This window comes from Thamnophis sirtalis, unplaced genomic scaffold (assembly GCF_051295495.1).
Source record: "Thamnophis sirtalis isolate CommonGarterSnake01/CBP01778 unplaced genomic scaffold, rThaSir2_p1.2 scaffold_1, whole genome shotgun sequence".
Lineage (NCBI taxonomy): Eukaryota > Metazoa > Chordata > Lepidosauria > Squamata > Natricidae > Thamnophis > Thamnophis sirtalis.
Window position 1 is genome coordinate 65,162,820 of NW_028261381.1, and position 18,053 is coordinate 65,180,872.

Consider the following 18,053-nt stretch of genomic DNA (forward strand, 5'->3'; position numbering starts at 1 on the left):
TTCTGATTGGTTGTCAGCAGTGACGTGCGGTGAGGGATACCGTTGGTGAGGCAAGAGCGCAGCAGCGGCGAGAAGCAACGTCCCCGCCGCTGTGTCCGACAGGCGTCTCTCGTTTATGATGGACATAAACGCGAGATGCCTGTCGGACACAGCGGCGGGGGTGTTGCTTCTCGCCGCTGCCGCGCTCTGCCACCTCGCCCCCCCGCCTCCTCCGTCCCCGCTGACATTCTTGGGAGCAGGTCGGGTGGCTGGCTGGCTGGGAGGAGAGCGGTGAGTCCCTCCCCAGCCAGCCACAAGGGCTCACCGCTCTTCTCCTCGTCCTCCCTGCTCAGTGCTGGGCTGGCTGCAGAAGAAATGGCAGCTGGTGAAAGAAAAACCTCTCCAGAATCACCCTTGCACTTGCGCAGTCGCTCAAGTGCAAGACATGATTCGCTGCTCCCAGATCAGGAGGCGGGAGAATCAGTGCCTCTTTTGCATATTAAATCTTTTGCTTTTTAACTCCGCCTTAACTTTTAAAAGGCGAAAAATTCCTTAAGCAAAAGAGGCCCCGAGTTCTCTGGCCTCCTCCTAGTTAACACTGAGAGCAGACACCAAGCCACTGTGACTTGAAATCTGGTAGCAACTATCCTGGCTTTAATTCATTAAAAAAAATATTTAAAACTCTTTCCTTTCTCTCAGGAGTCTGGGGAGGCTCCGCCTCCCTTGCCTCTAGTGACTGCACGTCCCTGGTTGTCAGACTCCCATGGGGATATGCAGGGGCAACTCTGTAGGCTGTCCTGAGTCCCAAGCTTGGTTGACTCTTGCTGGGTGAAGATGTAATGAAAGGGCTTTTGGCAATTCTTAATGGCCCATTGACAAAGGTATGGGGCAGAGTTGGTATTCAGCAGGTTCTGACCAGTTCTGGAGAACGGTAGCGTAAGTGGGGTGGGAATGAGATTTTACAGCAGCCTTCCCCTGGAGTGGGGAGGGAATGGAGATTTAACAATGTCCATCACCTGCCATGCCCTCCAAGCCACACCCACAGAACTGGTAGTAAAAAAGTTTTAATCCCACCCCTGGTGTGCGGGCTGAGTTTCTGCCTCCCTTTTAGGGGAAATATTCTGCCCTTTTAACATTTCCTAACATATCTCACTTTCAAAGGAGAGGGGAGGGTGCTAACTTCCTACAAAATCTTTATTTTTAAACATTGGAACAGTTGCTCCACTATCCTGCTTGTTTACCTAGATAGAATTCAGTTGGCTACCCTCTTTGGAGGCTCTAGCAGTAAAACATCTGAGGAAGGGCATCCCCTACTTCATGCCAGCAGGCGTCATTTCCTGTCTTTTAGGGCGTTGGCCCTGTATTCTCCATCTTGTCTATTTTTCCTTCCTTTAAGAGGATAAGCCCCCCCTCTTGACTAATTCTCCCTCATTTGCATCTCTGAAGGACTGGTGGGGACCTTTGCTTGCTTGGGTTCAAAATTCTTTCAAATGTGATCTCTGTTTGCAGACCAGGCAGAATTTTTCTCTAGCCTAGAAATTAGAGGCTTCGGAGAATATCTTTGTTTCTGCTAGGTATTCCTGCTCGTGTATTTTGGATATTATAATCTTGATTATTGCTTGTTTCAGTACATTAAAACACAGAGGCAGACACATCTGAACAAAAGTATCTAAACTTCATCACCATTTTTAAAATAATGTTGATTGCAGATTTTAATTACAACAGCAAAAGCAACTGCAAGCTAAACTCGGAGAGAAAGAAAAATAGAATAAAAAGTGCAAAGAATGAAAAAGGAAAAGAAGATAAAAAAGAAAGAAAAGAAAGAAAGAAATGACTTCCCACCCACATCACAAGAAGTATAAACAAATTGCATGTGGTGGACTATAGTCTGGATTCCCAGGAGGGAGGGATTGCACTCCAGAGGGCCAAAAGACAGTCAAGGGCAGATAGTTTGATTGAGTGTTAAAAGGCTCCTCCCTAGCAATTCTCAAAGTATATCTTTAACTATGCAAGTAGTTGCTTTATCTTGGCAAGATTTCTGTGTATAGATGAAGAATAGTAAAGCAAATTGCTCAGAAGTAATTATACATATCTTTCTTGGTTCTTGAGGACTGATATTTGATACCTTTTCACTACCTATAAGGCTACAAACAAATCTCTTCTCTTCCCATAATCCATCACTTACAGGGGTGAATTCTAGCGTGAATTCTGGTGTTACTACTGGTTCACCTGTGTGAACTCGGCGCTGGATACTTGCATGCTATATGTGCGCTGCATGTGCATGTACAGTTCAATGGAAATTGTTCTGTGCATGCGCAAAACTAAAAAAAAAGATGCCAGTGATAGCGGCGACCAGGAACCAGTTCGTGGATGTGGCCAGCCTGGGTTGCTGACGGTTCTGCGACCCAGGCTGGCATACCGGTAGGAACCCACCTCTGATCACTTACCTATATGCAAATCCATAAATCATTAGCTTTTCAGTCCTGGTGTCAGAAAAAGTCCATACGTTTTATTAGACATAGAAATACGTCTTATATTAACCCTGGTCAAACAAGCCAAATATATATTCCTTCCTTGTACTTCTAACCATCTTTAATTCATTCAGATATTGTCAATGGATTTGGTTTCTCTTTTTTTTTCTCCATCTTTGAGACTTTAATAAATCTTTTGTGCAAATCCAATGAAAAATCATTGTCTAAATCATTCTCTTGGTTTACAGCCTGCTCAGTTCAGAGATTTGGCTCTTGATCTGAGGAGATGCTTGCATTCTTAAACAGCTCATCCTTTCAGTCGGATACACAGTGGAACCGATAGTCTTTGTATGGTAAGCTTTCTTGAATCTGACTTAAACCACTCTCATATTTCTCCATACTCTCACATTGCTACTTAGATATCCAGAGTTATGCAGATAGGCTTTCCCATTTTTGCTTCATCAGGCTTGTTGCTTCTTACCTGCAGAAATGCTTTGCATTTCCAGGACTTGCCATAATCCAAGAATTTTCAAAAATATCACATAATAAACCTACTCTGCCCAAATCTAACCTATGAAGATAAAAAGGATCTGGGATGTGTTGTCTTTTTGAACCTGTTTCTTTGCCCCTTGCAAAATAGGATAGGGCAGGGTAGGGTAGGGTACGGTAGGGCAGGGCAATCCATTAAACTAAAACAATCTTAGCTGCCTGTCTTTCTACTCCATGCTTACTCTGCCTAACCAGGGATACTTACACTCTTTTCTGTAATTCTTTACTCTGGATTATTTTGCAAGTTGCAGCTTGGAAGCTATTATGGGCCTGTAACAATGTGAGAGATTTTGAATTCATTGGAAGCCATTGTTAGAGAAGCTCCTGAACCCAAGCAGAGTACTAAAAGAATACTGGAGTAATTAAGCAGCAGAACTTCCATAAAAAGAATTAAGTTCATAGTATGGTTGTCTTGGATTTTATCCTATCATTGGATGCTAATAAATGTTCATTATCTTTGCAATAAAATGATAGAAAAGCCATACTTCGATCTCAGCTATACTTTGAAGAGGAAGAAGCGTGAATCCTTTGTTTCTTAAACCCAAGAGATTCATTTCACTAGCAATAGGTGAGAAAGAAGCACAGGGACAAAAATGATAATAAAAATTGCAGTGGTTGACATGGGCTGATAATAATAGATAAGAGTTTCAAATCCTTATCTATTATTATCAGCCCATATCAAACCACTGCAAGATCATAGTTATTTCACTGAAATTATGAACTATAATTGGCCACGCCAGTTCAATGCACGTTGGTAGGTACCGTATTTTCACCCATATAACCCGCGGGTTATATGCGGTTTTTACATGCACAGCGCCCCCCTGCGGGTTATATGCGTGGGCGGGGTATACGGAAGATATTTTACACGATCGGAGGCTTGCACAGGCTTCTTTCTCCGTTTCTTCCCCCACCCCGATCTCAGCTGTTTCCTTCTCCTCCGTTCCTTTCCTCTTCCCCAGCTTGCGCAGGCTTGTTTCTCCGTTTCTTCCCCCACCCCGATCTCAGCTGTTTCCTTCTCCTCCGTTCCTTTCCTCTTCCCCAGCTTGCGCAGGCTTGTTTCTCCGTTTCTTCCCCCCCATCTCAGCTGTTTCCCTTCTCTCTTACTCGTCGCGGGTTATATGCGTGGGCGGGGTATACGGAAGATATTTTACACGATCCGGAAAACCCGCGGGTTATATGCGTGGGCGGGTTATTTGCGTGGGCGGGTTATATGGGTGAAAATACGGTAGATGTTTTTGAATCTATGGCAGTGACTGGCCCAAAGACACCCAGTTAATTTCTATGCCTCAGGAAATTCTGGCATCTGGGTCTTCATCACCCAAGGGTCTTCATCACCTGGGTCTTTCATCACTATGCCACAGTTGCTCTCTCCTCTTATCTATGTCTTGCTGTTTGCTTCAGTTGACAAAATGGCTCACCGATGCAAAAGATAAAACAATCCCCAACACCTTCTCTATGGTGTTATATTTTTCTAGGGTTAAAACATTAGTTATTCATATTTTCAGGACAGTGCTGTAGAAACAGGTGGGGAAATGTCTCATTTAGTTTACTTGTGTGCTTATTTCTAGCTATGTTTGTATACAATCATAGCCTTAATTATTGTATTGGGAAAGTAATACATTCCATCATTCTCCCACACTGCACATGCTGGCAGGTGCTACTCTTGGTAGAACAACAGCTGCTAGAGCAAATTACCTTCACTGAAACAATTTTTTAAAATGTCATTATTTTCTTGTATTTCTGTTTTGTTGTTGTGTAAATTAGTTACAAAAGATACTGAAAGAGACCTAAGAAGCAGAAATCTACTGCTCTTTCATTCACATTTCTGAAACCAATCATTGCTTGGCCTTCAGTCTTATTCTGCCTGTAAAATATGGTTTATCTGTTGTTGTTGAGAATAACTTTTTCCCTTTCTTTTCCTTGTCATGTATACTTATCAGCGTATTGTTCCCTCTGGAAGAGTACAAAAAATTAGGACTGAGCAACACTTCAAATTCAGGGGGAGAAATAGATTGGAGTTCCCACGATTGCACATATAGTATCTGTCTGCAGCTGTTTAAACCAAGTACATTTTTCCTGGTATTGTATTGTAGCTGCAGAAAGCAGTCTTTGCAACCAGGAAAAGGTTACAGCTTCTTTAAGGAGCTATTGACAAGTGACACCCTGCTATATCACAGCATCTCTGATGTAGACAGCCCCAAATGTGACTCTAAGTCACATTTATGGCCATATTTCAGTATTCTTATTGAGGTTACTATAATGCACATTTAGGATTCCATGGGCTTTACCTACATTATTTCAGAAATACTCATTAACTCATGAAGCAAACAATCATTGACAGCTGGACCTTGGATTTGGATGTTGGAGAGAGTTGGACATCCCTCCAAACTGTGAGGGACTATATGTAGGAAACTACTAGTATACAGTTTGGAAATTAAATCAAGTATAATAAAAATATCTGGAGAATTTACCTATTAGATGTTTGCAAAGATTATGATTTTAGACATTTATTATTTAATCACCATATTTTTTGGACTATAAGATGCACCGGAGTATAAAACGCACCAAGATTTTGAAGAGGCAAATTTTTTAAAAAAGTGTTTGCACTCTGCAGGCCTCCCAAACCCTCTGCCCGCCTCACTTTTGTGAAAAACGGCATGAAGAGAGTTTGAGAGGCCTGCAAAGTGTTCCTTGGGGCTGGAGGAGGCAAAAATGAGCAAAAAACAAAACAAAAACAAAACCAGGGCATCCATAGGCTTTGAGAGGCTTGTAGAGTGCTCCTGGGGGCGCAAAAAAGAGAAAAAAAATGACCCGTTTTTCGCTCATTTTTACCCTCCCCAGCCCCCAGGAGCACTTTGCAGGCCTCCCAAACCCTCTGCATGTGTATTTTTGTGCAGGGGGTGGGGTTTCAGGAGGCCAAAAATGCTGTATTCAGTGCATAAGACACACCCAGATTTTCACCCCTTTTGGGGGGGGAGGTGTGTCTTATACTCTGAAAAATAGGGTATTTTATTTATTTAATTTGTCAACCATGTACAAGATAACAGGTATAAGTATAAACATGGACATGAACAAAGGAAATGAGTACAAATAAATGGGGACAGTAGACAAGAATGGTAGGCATGTTAGTGCGCTTATGCACGCCCCCTTTATGGACCTCTTAGGAATGGAATAAGGTCCATGGTAGACAGTAAACATGCACTACAGTTGTGAACTGTTATTACATAGGGCAGAAACTGGCAGCCATATTTTCAAAATATGCTGTAAATAGCAGGAAAAAACACATGGCTAATTGTCTTCTCCTTTTTATATGCAATACGAAGATACTGTATATTCAAGAAGCCATAAATACTATATAAATGTGGCCACCAGATGGAGACTTAGCATCTGAAAATGGGTTTTTAAACTTTTTCAGACCACAGATGCTATTAGTTGGGGGGAGGTTGGAATTCCTGGAAACCCTAGTCAAGAGGCCAAGTTCTAGTGATGGAAAATTGGCTGGGTCTGCGTAAATTATTATTATTATTTTCTCTGAGTCTCTCTCTCTCTCTCAAAGAATCCCGTTAAGTTCTCTCAGAACCCATTTGGAGGAACCCTTCCTTAAAGGAGTGCTTCCATCAGGCTCTGTATTCTTGGTGATTTCGTGGACAGATGTGTCTGTGACATTTTCTTGACATGGCCTTGGTTTCCTTATTAAAGTCAGCTGGAAATGACTATCTAACAGGAATCCCTCTGTTATAAGATTTTGGTAATTACACTCCTTATCATCAGCACAGCCATTTGTTTAGTCTTGCTTTCTTCATCATCCCTGACAACTGTCCTCCCTTCTCTTTTCCCCATAAATACAAATGCTTTCACTGCTAACAAACACAAGATGAAGAAAACTATCAGCAAAAAGCAGGGTAAGCACTTCTGTCAAACAGAAGGGCATCTTTGTATTCTGTTGAATGTGAATTCTCTGGTGCCTGACAATGCCTCCCAGGTGGAACCTAAAAGTAATTCACAAAGGGAGGAGGGCGAGATTTATTTATTTGCAATATTTATAACCTATCCTCATTCTAAAGAATTGCGGGTCTTGTATAGTGAATATAATCACAAAGGGGAGGGGGGAATGACAGCAAATTCCTCTACTCAACAAACATATGATAATTACCCCCTGCCAGCCCTTTGAGATAAGCCAGGTCAGGAAACAGACACTACTAGGATTCATCTTATTGTTACAGGGTACAGTAACAATATCTTGAAATCCTGCCAGAGTTTCCCTCTGCCCTTTCTTATCCCAACAGAATCAAAGTCGGGTTATTTTGAGCTACTTTCTCATGCTCCCTCCTTTCCCAGGAGCTGAAAGGTTATTTACTGTCTCTTATTTAGCTAACAGCTCTTGCATACTTCAATTTCATTTCTGTTTTCCTCTACACTTGCAATCAAATCAGCTGGGGGCAAAAGTTTTATTGAAATAGCATTGCCTTTACTTATTTGTAGAAGCTAAGAAGGATCCAGGGATGGCTGCTGATAGTTTGCAGGGGTTAGGGAGAACCTCTAGCTAAGATTCTGTGCAGTTTGGAGAACCCCCAAATCCCACTCCTGGTTAGCCCTGCCCCACCCGTTCCGCCCCTCCCCTCCCCACGTAACCCATTTTGGATGCAGGTAAGTGCAGGGTGCGTGCAGAGGCTCGGGGAGAGCAACAAACAGGCCTACTGGAAGTTCGAGAAGGCCAGAAATGGGCCTGTTTCTGACCTCCAGATGGCCTCCGGAGCCTCGGGAGGCCATTTTCACCCTCCTGGAGGCTTGAACTGGAGGCGGCAGGAAGGCAGGGGTCAAGGCTACGCCCCTGTAACGATGAAAAAAAGAATATTCCGCCATCCCGGAATATTCCACAAGGTAAGGGAAACAGGTTCCCTCCCTCTTCAGAGAGCCCATGTGGGGAGAGAGGAGGCAGCCTGGTTTGAATGTGGGGGAGCAGGGGGTTTAGTGGCCAGTTCCTCCTCCGCTTGTTCGGGTGGGTGGAGAAAGAAAGGAGGTGCGCGATAGCCAAGGGTGAAGGAGCTCCCCTTGGTGGTGGTGGGGGCTTTATTGCGTGCCTCCTTTCTTTCTCCACCTGCCTAAACAAGCGAAAGTGGTGCCGGCTGCAAACTGCCCACTCGCCCGCGTTCAAACCAGGCCGAAGCACAATCCCAGAAGGGAGAGCCGGAATTGACTGTGTGGGATTATGTTTTGGCCACCGGTCCCTTTTATTGCGCACCTCCTTTCTCCACCTACCCGAACAAGTGAAGGAGGCAGGCAGAGAAAGAAAAGAGGTGCACCCGTCACCAAGGGTGATAAAGCACCCCTGCCACCAGGGGCAAAGGGGAGCGCCTTCGTTCTTGGTGGCGGGGATGCTTTATCGCGTGCCTCCTTTCTTTCTCCACCTGCCCGAACGAAGCGAAGGAGGCACCAGCCCCAAACTGCCCACTCACCCGTGTTCAAACCAGGGTGAAGCACAGAAGGGAGAGCCACAATTGACTGCCCGGGATTGTGCTTCGGCTGCCGCTCTCCTTTATTGCATGCCTCCTTTCTTTCTCTGCCTACCCAAACAAGTGAAGGAGGCACTCACTGGTCACTAAACTGCATGCTCGCCCACATTCAAACCAGCCCGCTTCCTCACTCCTGGCAAGGGCTTTCTGGAGGGGAAGGGAAGGTCCCTCCCAAGGCCTTGCTTGTCCTGGCGGCACCCCGGCCATAGCAGCTGAGCGAGGGAAGGTGGAATTCTGGGAGTTGAAGTCCACAAGTCTTAAAGCTGTCAAGTTTGAACACTCCCTGGGATTTTTTTGTAAAATGTTAGGGGTGTAAGGGTCTTGTAACTTGACAGCTTTAAGACTTGCATACTTCAAATGCCAGAGTTCCTCAGCCAACATGACTGGAGGAGGAATTCTGGGAGTTGAAGTCCACAAGTCTTAAAACTGTCAAGTTTGAACACCCCTGGAGGTTTTTTTTTCTAAAGGGTTAGGGGTGCAAGAGTCTTATAACTTGAGAGCTTTAAGACTTGCGTGCTTCAAATACCAGAGTTTCTGAACCAACATTTTGGTTGCTAAGCAAGAGTGTTGTTAAGTGAGTTTCACCACATTTTACAGTTGACCACGCCCGCCCAGTCACATGACTGCCAAGCCACTCCCACCCAATCACATGGCCATCAAGCCACTCCCACCCAGTCACATGACCACCAAACCACTCTTACCCGGTCACATGACCACCAAGCCACTCTCACAAAACAGGCTACACCTACAGAATAAGTTCTAAAAAAATTTGAAACCCACCACTGATCCAAAGTAACTTCTAGAGCCAGTGATATGAGGTGATCTACTGGTTTACTGATGCAATTTTGTCTTCTTAATGCAAACTTGTTTTAGTCCAATCAATCCCTGCAGCCTTCAACACAGGTTCAGGACTTTTATAGCATCTTCAGTTTTTCCTGCAGTGTCAAAGTATGTAGGAATGAAATAATGGCTAATCTTTCCCCAGGGGTTTGTATAGAAATTGAGCAGCATGGGTGGAGCCCAGAGCCCTATGGGATTCTATATTGGTATTCCCATTGGGTCAAGCTCTTTCCTTTTCATGACCCAAATTCATGACTGGAATTAACTATTTAACAAGAGCAGAACTGCAATAAAATGCAGATAGTCCTCAACTTTCAATCACAATTGAGCCCAAAATTTCGGTTGTTAAATGAGATATTTGTTAAGTGAGTTTTTCCCTATGTTACAACCTTCCTTGCCACAGTTGTTATGCGAATCACTGCAGTGGATACATTAGTAACACGGTTGTTAAGTGAATCTGGCTTCCCCATTGATTTTGCTTGTTGAAAGGTTGTGAAAGGGAATTAAATGACCTTGGGACACAGCAACGGTCATAAGTATGAACCAGTTGCCAAGCATCTGAATTTTGATCACGTCATCATGGGGATGCTACAAAGGTATCATAAGTGGAGGAAATGGTTGTAAGTCACTTTTTTCAGTACTGCTTTAACTTTGAATGGTCACTAAATGAATGGTTGTAAGCCGAGGACTACTTGTAGTACTCCTGACTCCCAAACCTTGTAGTCTATCCAGGATTCCACAACTGATGTGAAAAGAGCCAACACATCTGGGAAAAGAAACTCTTAACAATCTGGCCCAGAAGGCAGCATTGGCAAACTACTTTTATATTGTCATCAAGAAAAATACATGGGCATAAACTTGATTAATGCTGTGATTTATTACATTTGTTTTTGTAGTGTATATTTTTGATTACTCAATGAGTGTAACCCTGAGATGTGTTTGGATACCAGATGTTGAGACACCACCCACCACTACCCCAAGTAGGAAAGACACTCCTCCAGTATTTGGGAAGATCTGGAGATAATAATGTAGCCAGACTACAGACACAGAATAATCTGTTTACTGATGATACCAATAATGAAAAGAAGTTCTTCATTTTGCAAAGACTTCATTATATCTGTGAAGAAATCTAATAAGTACATCATGTTGCTATAGAAGCATTGAGAAAAATACTGAATTAAAGCAGATGTTTTACAGATGTTTAAATTTGTGATGTTCTGGGAAGAAATTATTGCACATTACAAAAATGCTATTTGCAGAGAAGTGGGTGTGTCATATAATTTCAAAAACCCAGTATACCATTCTGTAAATTTCTATGTGTTTCTCTCTCCACTTTGGAAGATAGATTTTAAAAACATGTGATCGTCAATGGATACTATTTTGAATAGTATTATATTCTGGAGACTTTGCATAGGATAATTCTCCTTCCCAGACACAAAAAAGATCTTTTGATAATTAGAATGTTTTGTATTTGAAATATATGATAGTATAATGAATTAAACCTACTCCTGCCACTATTATGTAGATTAAAAAGTCATAGTATACTGGACTTGGCCATGAATCAGAGATGAGTACTGCCCCTTAGAATCAGACATGACTGCAGGGGACACCTTTCCCTTTCCTTTTTTATCCTGGATTATATCTGACAAATTGCATTTTAATCTTTTTCTCATGCTAAATTAACACTATGGGCTAATGCAGAGATGGTATTTAGCAGGTTCTGACCTGTTCGGGAGAACCTGTAGTGGAAATTTTGAGTAGTTTGGAGAACCAGTAATACCACCTCTGACTGGCCCCGCCCACCATCTATTCTCTGCCTCCCAAATCCCAATTGATTGGGAGGAAATGGGGATTTTGCAGTAAACTTCCCCTGGTGTGGGGAGAGAATGGAGATTTTACACTATCCTTCCCCTGGCACACCCACCAAGCCATGCCACACCCACCAAGCCATGCCCACAGAACTGGTAGTAAAAATTTTTGAAACCTATCACTTAGCTAATCCAAACTTTAAAGTTGCTTATATTATATAGATTTGGATATGTGTTTGGATTTTTTAAAACTTCAGATCAATTATTGGATGAAGATTATTCTTTTAAAATCATTTTCTTTGTCAGAGCTAAATATCATTTGTCTGTAGTTGTCATTCCTCATATTGACATTGAAAAGAAATGAATAAATTGTCATGTGGTAGATTTAGTGAATATCTTGATTAAAGCACATGTTGTTATAATGTTCTAAACCTATTGTCTTTTGTCGAGATGTAGTGATATATATTAATTTGATTTTGGGACAACCATATTTTGGGACATTCATATTTTTGGAACAACATATATGGAAATGTATTCTCCAGGTCCTTCTTATTGCTAAGAGAAGAGACTTGTTTTTTTACATTGGAAAGATGCATAGTATTTATGGTCCTAATTACTGAATGGATTGAAGACTTCATAGTAGCTGTAATTTATGAAGGAGTTGCTTACAGACAGATTATATATGGGCAATTTCAATGAAATATGGATACCCTTTATTGAAACCACAGAGAGAAAAATGTTAACTTGGTATGTATAAATATGGAACAAATTAGTATAGTTTAGGGATAAGAAATATGGTATATATCAGACACTGAAACAGAAAGCTACAAGAAATGTTCACATTATCAAATCATTAGTTCCTCATACAAAGTTTTGCTTAAGAAAAATGTAACCATAATAAATGAAAAAAATGCCAAACAGGTAGGTTTTATAAACAACTGAGCTACTCCAAATCGAATAACTAACATAAGATGAATGTTAGAAAGGACAAGAGACTACACAAAGGAGGTTTGTATTTACTTCATTGGCAACTCCAGGGCCTTTGACTATGTTGAACATGCCAGAATGTGGAACCTATTAAGACTAATGAGTGTACCAGAACACTTGATTATTCTACTGAGGAATTGTTTCAATTAACAAGATGCTACCATAAAAATAGGATTTGAAAAAAAGGGAACCGAGAAAGGAATGCATTAAAAATGGCAAGATTGCAAAGGCTTACAGCCGGAATTAAAAATTAAAGTGGAAACAATACTAGATATGAATATGATGCCATTTAATTAGTTGAAAATACAGGTGTATCACAAAATTCATTGTGAAACTGCTTTAATTTATATATAAATAAAAATGTAAATGTTCGTTTGTCCAGAATCTTAAATCTCCGAAAGTTCTTCACTGATTGCTTTGAAATTTTGACACAACGTTGCATTCGAATATGTGCGTGTTTTAATATACCTATACTATATAGATGTCACACCTGTGACAGGTAAAAACATGCTTTTTTGAAAACCAGCGCCATCTGTTGGGACGTAAAAGCAACACACGCTATACTAAATATTTCACAATTCCATTTCAATGTTTCCGATTGCATTGTTATATTGAATTTTCATAGATTTCGATTTATTTTCATTTTGATTTAATTATTTCATGTGACATTGCATTGGAATTGAGCTGTGTCGTTTACCATAGCAATCATTTCATGAGTATAATATATTCGGAACAGTTCGGCCTCTCTCCAGCTTCGTCCCGACGGTCCCTTTATATGTGTGGCTGGGCTGAGGCCGCACCCTGTCCCCTTTCCGCCCCTCCTCCAATGAGCTTTGACCATTTCTGCCAAGGGGAGCCAAAGCCCTTAGGCCTCCCCCTCCCCTCTCTCCCCTCCCCGCCCGCCGGGCCTTTGATGTCTGCGGCGGGGCGGGGCCTGCACCATCCCACGGCTGTCTCCCCCTGCCTTAAAGCCGGCCTCCCCCACCCAGCCCAGAAGAGCTGGAGAGAAACTCCAGGGCAAGGCCAAATCGGATGGTACGCTTGATCCAGGCATAATTAGTGATGTCGTCCCAATGATCGGCGAAGGCCAAAAGATGGCCCCCAATTGGGAGGTCCCTGATAGAATTACTTCTGCTTTCGGAAAGAACGGTTGGAGCCGCCCTTGAAGGGCTTTCTGTATGAGAAACACTGGGAATTTCTCTTGGATTTATCCTGATACTGATGTGCCTGTCTTGAGAGAGCCTGGCATTGAGGATGGGGGTAGGCAAATCCCCTGTTCGTCCATCGAAAGAACGATCTGCGGAAAAAAGAAGAGGGTTTAGAATCTGTTTTGCGGCTGGCAAAAGGAAGCTAAGCCTTGAAACTGCCAAGCTGAACTGTCACTTTTCACAAAAATGAAGTATCAAAACAGGAAAGATGAAGGCACCAGTCCAGTAAAAGAGCTGTTAAGGCCATGCAATAGGATGCTAATAGCTTCCATTTGTCCAAACTTTTTACTTAGATCGATCCACAAGCAAGTAAGAGAAGCATGTCCCAATTTAGTTTTGGTTACTGATCTGTACATTCCCAATGAAAGCAAGAATCGCCAAACTTGGGGTAGTAGGGGAAAGGATTCTATATTTTGTGTTGCTTCCAGTTGCACCAGGGAGGATTTGTCTCTGATTTCCATTGTACCTTTCTTAAGTCAGTTTTTGCAGCTCTGAAGCATTCAGTCCTCAGTCTTGACCTCACCAAGTAGCAGGGAAAGAAGAGAGTCTTCTCTGACAGCTTCCAGCAAAACAATTCAGTACTTATTAAATTATCCCAAAGCAGAAAATGTGATCCGACAGGCAGGTGACTGGAAGAGAGTCTCAGAGGCTTTCCACATCCTTTTAAATGGACGGCTGAAATCAGATAATCCACTCTAATTGGATCATGCCTCATGGACACACACACATCTTTCCCCAAAAAATGTATTGTCCTAGTAGAGAAAAAAAAAGAAGCAGAGCCACTTCAGGTGTTCTAATCATAATGTAGTAGGTTGAATATCCACTATCATCAAGCAATATCCACTATCATCAAGCAAGTATAAGAGATTTTTTAAAAAAAGAATCTTCAAAAGAAAAAACAAGAAGGTCCAGTTGCCTCCTGAAAAAGCACCTTTGGGACCACCATGAACTGGATGACTGAGAATCAATATTCTACAAATATTGATCAAAACTGCTGAGAACATGGACTAGGCATGATCATAATAAGTGTATAGGTTTAGCTGTCGTGGTTGGACAGGAGTTTACATTTAATAACTATAAGAAATATGTATATGGAGATAACTAAAATGCTGCATCCATTCCATAATTTTTTATGGATATGTCTGTATCTTCCTTTCCTTTTCCCCAAATCAGTGGTGGGTTTCGGATCCCGGTGCAACCAGTACGGTGCAACGTGGCCCGGCCTCCTCCACATGAACGTGCGCAGCACACGCATGCATCCTTACCTCCTGCAACACTTCCGCGATGCTCCAGATGCTTGGCGGAGCGTCATGCAGGCACCGTATGCTCCGTGTGTGGAAGCTCTGAAGAGCTCAAATACAGTTAAGGACGGCGGGCGGGCCCTCCGGAGCATCGTATCAGAACGGTACCCGGTGCTCCCAGCAGCCACCGGTATACCCGTACTGGGGTGTACCGGTCGTAACCCACCACTGCCCGAAATGTATCCCCCCACCATCAAAACCAGGCAGAGAAAATCATTCAAAGATAAAAAGAAGTCATAAAAAGCCCCAGAAAAAGTTCAAGACTTCAAAAATAATATTTACACTTACAAAGGCATATTCCTACTTTTTTTATAAGTGATTGAGGGAGTTTCAATCTTAAATGCATTAAAATGCCATCTTCACATTTGAGTAAAAAATCAAATAACTTCCCATGATGGTTTATGTTGGAAAATTAAAAAATATTCATATTAGTGTAATATTCTTATTATGCAGCCATCTCCTGCGTTCGAGTAAGATGGATGAATCCAGAATTGCTTTAATTCATGGAAAAGAACAAGATCCGGTAAAATCTCCTGCTAGATACAAAACAAATTGTGTCCATTTGCTGTGTGCTCCATGCTATTTCACAAAACTATTCTGGAGGGTAGATGGCCTCTCCTCTTTTACAAAGTAGTTTTCAAGGCACTCAAGGCTTGAATAGGAAAGAGGAATGGGCAAATTGCCTCCCCTGTCTTCTTTTAGTATAAACTCCACATCCAATACTAACGGAGAAGGGCACATATAATGTGTATGCTGCAAAATATGAAATAAGGCAGGCAACCTTACGTATGTTGAAATCAAGAACATTTGAGGTTTTCCTCCAAGAGAATCATGGCTAGCTCAGGAAAGCTGATGGCCAAAAGGACAGTTGATACACCAACAGAATATTCTAAAAACTGTGAAATTGTGAGACTTGGTAAACCACTGTCATTCCATTTCCCCATTCTTTTAAGGTCTTCCTGATGACAATGCCACATCAAAATGTTGGAAGCCAAGACACCATGATACAAAGCAGATCATTCCAAAGCTAGTTATTTTCAAAAGGCAACTGGACTTCTTTGTTTTTCTCTGAAGGCCTTGTGGCTTCTCATTCAAGCTCTGACTGGATGGTGGGGAATGGAAGGATTTATATGCCTTGCAGATAACTGGTCAAATCCTTCCATTCCCCATAGTCCAGAGCTGAATAAGCTTCTTGGATGTGGAAGCAAAACGTTTTCAAAGAAAAACAAGAAAGTTCAGTTGCCTCCTGAAAAAAGCACCTTTGGGACAACCATGACCTGGATGAACAAGAATCTCCATACATATAAAGCAGAACTTCATGTTTATTTCAATTTATTGGCGGCTCAACTCCAGTGGACTTTTTTCTGTCGAAGGCATGATCCCAGGCTGTTGTTTATACACATAGGGGCTTAGTATTTGGTAGGAGTATGACTTCAGCCCTGTTGGAAAATAAGTTTAGAGAGCCATGAAGATGGCATGAAGGGTATATTCAGAAGTCACAAAAAGGAGCAGAAGCATTCCTTGAACTCTGGGGGAGAAGATGGCTTTAGGAAGAGATTCAGGTTGGAACCTCCCTGATCCAGAGTGTAGGACAGTGATAGCAAACCTTTTAAACATCAAGTGCTCAAATTGCAGCACACGCGCACATGCCCAAACTGAAAGGTGCACATGCACGTATATATGGATGGTGGCTGGTGCTCGGACCGCGATGGTGCCCTGAACGTGACCCTGGGCAGTTTATGCATTGTTTAAAAACATTTAATAACAAGGGAAGTAAAAAAAAAAAGATGGGCAGAAGTGACAAAATGGGATGAAATTAAAAAACCATACTACGCATGCGCAAGGAATATGGCTGCCTGAGCTTGCCGCTCAGGCTCTGAGAGGAAAAGTGGCCAAAAAACTAACTTGAGCCGAAGCCAGAACCTGCCGAAAGTGAAGATTTTGTAAGACCAAGGCAGGGGGGTTTCGGCGGGCAAACTAGCTGGAGGAACGCTGTGGGAGGAACGCTGCTCCGAATGGCTTTCAGACAGCATTGCTGCTGCTCGCGGACGGCAACTCCACCCCAACTGCTGTGGCCTTGGCTCACTGCTGCAAGGCGCCGCTGGGCTTGTGTTGGTGCGTTGAATTCCAGCTTCTGTTGTTTTACAGCCTCCACAGCCTCTACAACCTCAGGGGGTTGGTGAGTTGGTGCTGGGGTGCTGTGAGGCTGGGCGGCCAGTCTGTTTGCCGCTGCTGCTGCTGCTGTCCCAGGTGCCCCCCCCCCTCTCTTCTCCATTGCGGCTTCTCTGCCCTTTGCTGCCGTCGCTGTGTGCCTTCGTTCTTCTGCCCCACGCTTCAGCTGCTGCAGGCTCGGCTTTCTTGAGACCCGGCTTTTCTGAGATGCTATGGCTGGCTTCCCGCTGCTGTTTGCCGCTGCCATCCGCCCCTGCTTTGGGGCGCGCCCCTTTGGGCGACATTGCTTCTCCAGCTGCCTTTGTCTTCAGTTTGCCATCTTGGGGGAGCGGGAGCGCCTTGAGATCAAGTGACTGTCTCCCTTCACCCCCACCATTCCTGGCCCATGAAACAGCCCCTCCCTCCTCTCTCTCCTCTGGTTCGATCTTTGGTCGGCGCTGACACGAGGGATTTTCTGCTCGTCGCTCTGGCTGCTGCAGTGGCCATGGAGATCTTTGGCCACGCCGGTAGCCCTGCACTTCGTTCTGTGGTGCACAACTTTTGCAGAAGGAGAGGATGGGGGACGAGGAGGACGTGGACAGGGAGCCTGCCCCCCCGCTGACGTCGGCCCCCTCAGCCACTTCAGACTTTCAGACTCTTATATTCTTCTGGACTCTGCAGAGAAGAAGAGTGAGAGGATCCCCCCTCTCTCTCAGACTGTTACCAATTCCACCTACTTCAAAATTGCGCAAACCGCTCTTGCGGGAGAAGAACTGCGTTTTACCTTGTGTGCTGAGTGTGTGTATGTATGAATGTGAGAGAGAATGTTCCCACTTTTTAATTTGATTAATTTTTTATACCATTACTTGCATTTTAATAATTATTGTGGGGTGTGTATGAGGAGAGTGCCTGCTTGTTGTGCATGGTAGGACCGGGTGTGCGACCTGGAGCCCATTCCGCTGAGTGCAGACGCAGAAGTGGATGGGGGCCCAGATTCACCCCCCGTCCTGAGATGAATGATGTGCGCGGCCTGTCGGGAAGAATGGGGGCCATGGGAGGGGGGTGGGGGTCTACGGGAACGGGGGAGGGTCAGAGCATACCAGTTACGACCGGGAGGGGCAGATATGATGGGAGCTGTAGGGCTGGCCATTAGTGGGGAAGAAGGACATGCTACATCACAGCGATTCCTTGTTCCGGCCCTGCTGGCTCATCTCAAAGGCCTGGTGGCAGGGGAGATCAAGGCCCT